The following is a 9,017-nucleotide window of genomic DNA, read 5'->3' on the forward strand; positions in this document are numbered from 1 at the left end:
AAAAGGCTCGCGCATGTGTTCTTGTGGTGTCTCAAAGGACACATATCAATCCTGGTTAAATTGAAATAAATTGAGAATATTAGGGGCGAAGCTCCTTGTCCCGCGTTGGCGTAGAAGCCACCCACAATATTCGGAATGCTCACTAGATGGCGCTGAGGCGCTCGCTTAACTCCGATGCACAGGACACGCTCCCTCTAGTGTAGTCCCGACTGAGTTCAGGTGGACGGACGGATGGACTGATGGACAGACGGACGGACGGATGGATGGACGGAAGGATGGACAGACGGACGGACGGACGGATGGACGGACGGACGGACAGACAGACAGACAGACAGACAGACAGACAGACAGACAGACAGACAGACAGACAGACAGACAGACAGACAGACAGACAGACGTGGACGAATGGACAGATGGAGGGAGCAAGCTCCTTCATCATCATTCACTTGGTGTATATGCGTGATTCGACATATCGAGTGGGCAATGTATGGGGGATAATGATCCCGCGGAGCTTCGCCCACTCGCCATCATTCACTTCGTAGATATGCTGTGATTTTTCTCAATCGGATTAAACCTGCACGTTCTAGCACCCACCCTCGTGCGCTCGTGTGTACGCGGTGAACGCGACTGGGGGCTGAGCGTGAATCTCGATATTGCTTGCAGCACTTATTCAAAAGCCAGCTGGGCAGCACTTTACGTGCTTGTCGAAGTTAAAAAGAAATTAAAAGTGAGATTTTAGGGATGTTCTGTGAAATCAATTATCTTTAGGACCGGGTATTCAAAGACCCGCCCACACCATCGCACTGTGTTGTCACCCACGGGCACAAAATAAGGCGTCTAGGTTTAATTGCCGTCCATGCGTGAACAAGCTTGGCGTTAATGTTTTAGGAGACAAGTCCAGGTAAGGTGAAACTGAGCAAAACGTCATTTTTTTATAGGTTGGCTCTGCTTGAATTTCGGATCCGTGGTCGGCTCATGTAACTTGAAAAATGCCCGAATATAAATGTGTAGTCTACATTCAGTGGTATTCAGGGAGTCAAATATGGAAAAGAAATACGATGCGATATTTGTACATATAACGGTATAACGTGGATAAAAGTTCTAAATCTTAGGTCGACATTTTCTCTTCTTGCAATGCGGATATTTTTATTAATATGATGAAATAGGTGTGGTTGGTGCCATTATGGTGGCATGGCAAGATATGCGGTAAGATCAACAATGAGGGCACAAAATGCGATTCTGTCCAACGTACGATGTGAAAGTACACATTAACGAAACATCACAAGTCAGTTCACATACATTTAATAGGTTCATATGTTCCACACACGAGGTCATTTCTCTTCACATGACAGTTCGTATTCGCCTAATAGATACCTATGTACACAATTTCCACATACAAGGTCAGTTCACACTGAGACAGATGATTACACACATTAACCACCCCCACTATATAAATATTGCATATTTAGTTTTGCATAAAGACAACATCGAATTTGGTAGGTCAATATTTCTATAAAATATTTGATTCCACCCTGCCTTCCTTATTTCTCGTTTTTTTTATTCCACAAGAAACGTCTTGAAGGCAACAAGTGCTCTTTTCTGAAGACCTACAGTTGGCCATGGACCTAGTATTTTCGTCACTGTAAAGGGCCTTCTACTTAAAAGTTGCAAACTTCCTATTCTTTGTACCCATGTTCGTCTATTTGCCCCAGTAACTGTAACCGGGCTAAATATGTAACGTTTCTGATCCGTCACTGCTGAATATTATGTGAATAAAAATGTGCTGCGTGGACACTTTAGCACCCGCAAAGGCTACATGCAAAGAGTTGGGCTGTCGGCATTTCATTAACGCCCTGTTTGTAATCAACTTTCAAGATTTTAGAACCTCAGCTTTAGATATGCTTTATGGGTGTCCAATCTTAATGATCGCAATGCTGGAGCGTGGTAAAAAGGTTTGTAGGGCGCACTGGAAAGAGCACCTTCCAGTTATATGCTTGCTAATGCATATGATGACCATTCTGTTTGCGTTGGTAACTGCGTGTGTAAATAGGACAAGCGTTTTTCTGTCTTTTTTCACGCGTCAACAGAGGTCCCAGACTGCCCTATGCTCTCCTGCGACGACCTTAACGAATGGATTGGTCTGAACAGGAGTGTAACCGGTAAGCATTCTTCAGTGCGTTCCGGGATGGAGCTGCATAGATTTATGACGTAGCAGATGGCCCCGAACAAGCTATCATATCGTGCACGAGACAGAAATACCGGCTGTGAGCCTGTGAGGTACTCATACTTTGGTTAATATAATAAAGACCACAATATTCAGTGTGTGTCGTCGACTCATGCGTAGCCGCATACGGTTCACCCGCATACAAAGGGCACATGACAATAATAACTTCATCTTAAAAGAAGCTGACACATAGCAGTATTGTTCTTGTACATTCATGCGACTATGCGTGTTGAATGGTGTCGGGTAAGTGAGATTATTTCACCACGCCTGAGCACACAGAAAGAAAATTAAAAAAGCATAAATATACGGGGGTATTTCTGCGACTAAAGTGAGCGTTGCACTGTCCTTGTTACAGCCCTTATTAAACCGGAGTGCAGAGACATGTGGTTCCACTGGATGCCCCTTGGCGCATGTAAATGTTCTCGCTGCTCGCAAAACGAACCTCAGCCAGTTAACTAATTTATGTAACCGCTCCATTACAAAATGTGTCTAGCGAACTCAGCCTGTACTGAAATACTACATTTGTGATAATAACGCTGCACAAGTGCAGCGCTCATTGTGAAAAAGTCTTACGCGCCACAGATACGATAAGCTAGGACACACCACTATGGAGGGCTAAAAGTAGGCGTATGTTGCTAATTTAAAAATTGCATTGCACGATCTTTCTACACCTTATTACTCTCCGATAATGCTAACGGTTCAATTGGCGCAAACATTTTGTATTTTTCAATTTTTATTCGCACGTATTAACAAGAAACTGCGTGCTGCTAACAGGAATTGGATGCACAGTCATCTTGCGTTAATTTCCCTTAAAGGTGCGTTCTGTATGAAACTGTAAAGTACGTTACACGATCCTAAACTATGGCTTTATTGTACGGGAAAATGATCACTTTGCTTTCATCATTGCGCAGGGCCCATAATGGAGGCACCAGTACTATATTAGCATGCGCCTTTCTTGAAAAAAAAAAACCTTATTTTCGCTGTAAACTTCGCGAACTATGAAGTGGAAATTCAAATTAAATGTAGCGCAAAAAATTATTGCTTAATGTACAGTCGTCAGCGGGTTTAACGGGAACGTTCCGCAGCGCACCATAAAACGTTCCGCAGCGTAATATAAAACAGTGGCGCTAGCGTAGTGCAGCTTTAGGTTATGTTGCGCAGATATTACTCATGCCTGCCGAGAGAGAGAGAGAGATAAATCAGAGGAAAGGCAGGGAGGTTAACCAAGCTTGGCTTGGTTGGCTACCCTACACTTGGGGTGGGCTAAAGGAAGAATAATAGAAAGGAAATAGATAGAAAAGAAGAGGAGTAAGAAATAGAAGGATGAATAGTCAGCTCGAGACTTCACAACATGGTGCCATACTGTTCTTTCACAAGCGGTCGTGAAGTCTGGTGGTCCTTAGGAAGTGCAGGAGGGCTTTCGTGGCTTTGCGTTGTTATGCCTGCGAGCCCACAGCGAACGGCCGTGCCTCTGAAAAAGGCAATCTGTGTCAAGGCGAGCCGCGAGCCCGGCTGACGCGATCAACAACTCAACGGCGTCAGCACGCCACGGCGCCTTTCTGTCGGCGCCTCTCTGGCACCCACGTGCAGTGAGTCAGCGCACGTGCCAGCGAGCCCGTCGAGTAAACAACTGGCGTCTTCATGTCTGGGGGTCTGACGCATTGCGCGGCGACCCCATTGGAGGAGTCTGCCCTGAAGACCAGCGGCGCTTCTGATTGGACATTTTGGTTGGACCCGGTGCAAATAAAAGAAGCCCTGCGGCGCGTCGCGATCGGCGGTCCTAGGTGAAAGCTGACATGTGTGTCAGAGCGGACCCGTTTGAAAGCAGACCTATGTGTTAGAGAGGAGAGCTCGGCTCTTCGAGTCTGTCGGCCCCAGTGCCGAATTTGTAACGCCTCTGTATATATGCTGTACATAAACCTTCTTTAACTTACCGTCGTCTCGTCCGCTCGTCTTATCAGCTCTGCGCAGAAGCAGTCGCGAGCTGATAAACACACGCTATCAAACGGCTGGTGACCTTCCCGGCGGAGTTGGAAGCAGTGGCGCCTTCGGGACCGTGTTGGCGTCGCCGTCTTTCGCAACAGCGTGTATGGGAGACCGTCGGCCAAGGTCCCAGGATCTTCTCTTCTGTAAGCGGCCGTGAATCCAGCTGACGGAGCTTGGCTTTCATAATACGTCGTTCAGACTAGTATGCTGGGCAATGACATAGAATGTGCTCGAGCGTTTCCTCACAGGCGCAGATGTTGCATGCCGAAGTGCTCGCCATTCCAAGGAGACGAGAGTACGCATTCGTAAATGCCACGCCCAGCCTCATGCGACACAGTAAAGTTTCAGCGCATCGTGGGAGCCCGTATGGCAAACGAAGTTGCAAGTTTGAGTCGATCGAATACAGGTGCGTGTTGGAGAAACCCGGTGTATTCCATTGTAGGAAATACTATCCAAGGGTACCATGGTATTTATCTCGGCAAAGGGCCCAGTGCTTCGCGCATAGCATCAAATTATAGTACACGTCAGGCATCAAAGCAGGCCCATAGACAGACAGGCCCACGTGTTAAGGACCTTGAAAAACATGTAATTTCATCATTTCTTCTTTGCGAAACAACCCTTTTAACCGAATATTGGGGGGGGGGGGGTAGAGCCCGGGCCTGTACACCCCCACCTTTCCTGGCTACGGGCGCGCATCGGAGCGTTCGTGCGGACAACTGTGCGTGTACAAACATATGTTGTACAAGCTTCTGTACCATTCGGTTGAAATTAACACTGTATACAATTACTGCTCACACTAAACTGTTAGCCTATAAGGAACGTAATAATCAAAAAGCCATTTTCTCAAGGGATATTTGAGTTAAAGTGAATTAGGTTAAACTTGGTTAGTTTGCTTAGACTGAATGGCGTACGCAGGCCTTCGATTCGGTATGGGTTGGCCTCGTTGCGTGCACGCAGTGTGGCTTTAATAAGCAAAAAAGGTTAGCCAGTCTGAAATATAACGCTGTGTCGTATACCATATGGCAGCCAATTCTGCCCACTGATAACGAGAAGACTCACGTGAGACTCCCTCCCGACGTTGAAGTTACATCCCGTGCATATATTTTGCTAATTCCAATATATGTCTTGTTCTAAGAACATACATCCTTTTCTTTCATAGTTCTACAGGGAGCCGGACGATCGTCCCCGGTGAGTAGGGTAGGATGAGGGGAAACGCTGCAAAAGTTTGGAAGCTAGTGGTCATTATTATTCTTTCACGTTTATCATTTATTTTTTTTTTCATTTTTCAGGCTTTGAGACTTCTTGTTAACTGCCGGTCATGAAAAGTAAGTGACCTTTTCGCCCTAATTTTCTTTAGAATATTACAGCTTAAGGTAGAATGTTCAGATAGCAGTAAGAATTCTACCGACTGAGTAACACTGAGCTGCTCTGACCCCTTTTATATACAATGTTAGCTTTAAAGGTGCTCTCCTGCTCCCGCTTCACTGCTTAAGAGTGCTGGCGAAATTTCCAGGTTTTTGTGATGTTCGAAGTGTTCTTGTCGTATTATCTTCTGCTGACTACTCTAAAATTATGACCACTTTGTAGCTAAATTCGCACCATGCCACTAGTGTGCTCTGCCCTTTTATATTCAGTTTAATTTTCATCAGGACTAACAATTCGATCGGTGTCAGGCAAGGTGTATAGAGACAGTCCCTTGGGGAGCGTGTCATTAAAATGTAACCGGATGTGGCTGAACGGTGTTTACGGGAACAAGCGCAACTACGTACATTTTTCTTCCACGGATACGTGAATGACAAACAATAAAGCCTTTCTCTGGCTCGTGTAAATCGCTCACTACTGAGTGGAAAAAAAAGCAAATGACATTTAGCGAATGATATGACAGCGACTCCTCGTTAACCTCATCAATAGCAACAGCAGCTTAAGGGCGTTAAAAGTATGCGCAATACAGTAACGCTTTCTGAACATGTGTCGCGTACAGTGTATAAGAATTTTTCTTCATGAGACAAGCAACATATCTAAAAGCTACTGCTATAAGTCGAATCAAAAGCAAAGGGGAAACCACAAGTGGGCCGGGTCTTAGCTCACCCGTATAGTATTTTTGCGGTACAAGAGCATGGGATCACCAAGGCTGCACTACATACTGCAATGCACACTATAGCCAGAAGGAGTTATTTACATAGTATGTACACTGTACACTATGAAAAACAATTACTTGGCCTTGTCATTCCTAACCTAGTAAAGTTGCATTGACTGCGTACGTTTGGTAAACTAAATGTAACGCTAATTGTTTAATTTTAATTTTGTGTAACCTGAAGCGCCAGTGTAAAGCGGGCTAATGCGACGACCGAATTCGAGTACACTGGGCTTGTACAGTTCGACGGTGCAGTTTGAGTGCACACAAAATAGATACAAATACTTAGCCTTGAAATAGCCTGGTAACACAAGTGAATAATGCATAACTTCTTCACTGGCGAATTTCACCACATAGTAGACAGAAACGTCTACTCGTGCAGACGCACCTGAGGCGACAACCGCCGCAACACCCCCCGAGACGAAGACCGGGACGACGGCCGCATCACCAGGTAAGATGTTACGGTTGTACAGAAAGATATGTGGGGTTTAACGTCCCAACATCACCATATAATTGGGAGACACGCCGTAAAGTCCATCTATTTACGAAAAGTAGCGAAAGGTCTTGATCCAGCCGCCTCGCCGCGCGATTGGCCGGTTGGCGACACGTGACTTTTTCTCCTTCGCGCCCCGCCCTAAGGGTACAGCAGTCGTTCACTGTGCATGCGGATCGCGTGGTTGTTTGCATTTCCGAGCGTGGAATTGGACGTTTCGGTAAGTAAAAAACATTTCTTGCGCCTCTGGTGCATTGTTTTTGCAACGTAGAAGTGCTTATTTACCTTTCCCTTGAATGGACGCGGGAATTACGTGTTTTTATTCAACGTTTGCAACATTACACGCTAGCAGCCGGGCTGCTGTGCCTACGGTTGCCGCAACTGTACGAGGGATGGAAAGAAGTTCTTTTCTATTCCTTGCGGTGATGATAACATCAGCAGACGGAAGATATGGCTCCACAGAATCGGGTGCAAGGATTTCGTGCCCACTGAAAATACCCGGCTATGCGAGGTAAGTGACTTCGTGGTTTTTATAAAATGTAAACACTGTCGTAGATTTCAGTCAGCCATGTGCCTCGGTGGCGTGCCTTTGTTCGTGTATATACTGTTTCATGGGCATTATCTCAACAACGCTGTTCTTATTTTGGCGTTCTTGATGTGGCTGATTTGCGCATTATAGTTATTTACGTTTCACGTCTTGTATTTCTCACAGTGAATAGCTCGAGACCCAAATACAATTGCGTTTGTTTATGTCATCATAATGTGAGCTTTGTCAAGGGTAAACGACTAATGTGTTGGCTGAACACTAAATAGGAAAGCCTAGAGCAATGCAGAGTGCCCCTTGCCATTTAGTTGCTTTGACCCGTCTGCTTAAAACAGCCTTTCGTTTGTGCATTACACATCAGGGCGTGTCACATAAAGTTATTTTTCAGGTGTGGGCATCCTTTTATAATGTTTAGATGCGACAGAATGTATAAGTGAACTTATTGCAGTTTTCCTGTTCATGCAAGGTTTCCCAGATCACGTGAGCATAGATGTAAATGTGTCAATGTGCCAGAGGCTGCTTTTATTCCGTCAATTCAAGGTATTCATGATGCTATTACCATGTGCCCAAACCACACAGAGGCGGCTGTTATTCTCAGATCTTTTTCGGGTGGCTTTAAAACTTGAAACTTACAATAAAAGGTCCGTTCTTGGTATTTATTATTTATTTTGTTTTGCCACGCCTTGCTGTGTTTTGCAGCGGGGCTCTGCACGAGGTCGATTCAGGCTTGTTTGTCTAAGCACTTTGCATATTTTTTTACAGGACCACTTTGATGTTGAAGAATTTGAGCCATTAATCCTACAAAGCTCTGGCCAGAAGAAACTGAAGCCGTATGCCACGCCGAGCATCTTTACTCATCGGCCGAAACAAAATGCTGTGATCTACTCTAGTCAACATGACTATTTGCTCTTTCTGCGGGCTTGTGCAGCAGTCATTTTGACAGTCTTTCAAATAAAAAGTGTGTTCTGCATTCATGCAATAAAAGTATATTTTCAAATACACGTTCCTTTATTATCTGGCATGTGCACACAAACCACCTCACTCAGCTTTTATGGCTATGGTTTCAAATCCTACAGGTGCAGATACATCACAAATTAATTTGTAAATGCAGTGGATAATATTGTAAACATAACCTCATATCTGTGGGGCTTACAAATGTTATGTACATGGGGAGTGGAGGTGGTGCGGATAGTAGAAAGGGGACAGCTTAGAATAAATGTAATTTAAAAAAAAAGAAATTAAATGCGGCGCTTCGTAGACACTAGTAAGCATTCTCTATTTCCCCGATCTTAGAAGGTAATCTGGTCAGGGGCATACCAGAAATAATTTTTTCTAGGGGGGGGGGGGGGGAACTTCCTCGATCTGAAGTGGGGGCCAGGCAGGCACATGTGACCGACTGTCATTTTGTGCTCTGTATGCTATCGAAAAAAATGGAGGAAGGGGGGGAAATGGGCCCGCTGTGACACCCTCTGGCCACGCCACTGAATCTGCTTACTGATAATTGTCAGATGCAGCGAAATCCTTTATCCGAAATAAAGCTCTTAGAGTATTGTGTATACAAATAATTCGGTTAGCGTTAAAAGACCGCGGGAATACTGCCGAGCACTGAAAAACGCGATAAGAGCGCACGTAATTC

At 45.1% G+C, this 9,017-nt stretch overlaps 1 long non-coding RNA gene across 1 annotated transcript; it reads left to right on the plus strand.

The window, feature by feature from the left end:
• The first annotated feature begins 6,971 nt into the window (after window positions 1-6,971).
• On the plus strand, window positions 6,972-8,380 carry LOC142817265 (uncharacterized). The gene is made up of 3 exons (XR_012895140.1): window positions 6,972-7,057; window positions 7,187-7,348; window positions 8,144-8,380. It is a non-coding gene; the product is annotated as an uncharacterized LOC142817265 (long non-coding RNA).
• The last annotated feature ends 637 nt before the right edge of the window (window positions 8,381-9,017 follow it).

The sequence above is a fragment of the Rhipicephalus microplus genome, chromosome 5, assembly GCF_043290135.1.
Source record: "Rhipicephalus microplus isolate Deutch F79 chromosome 5, USDA_Rmic, whole genome shotgun sequence".
Taxonomy (NCBI): domain Eukaryota; kingdom Metazoa; phylum Arthropoda; class Arachnida; order Ixodida; family Ixodidae; genus Rhipicephalus; species Rhipicephalus microplus.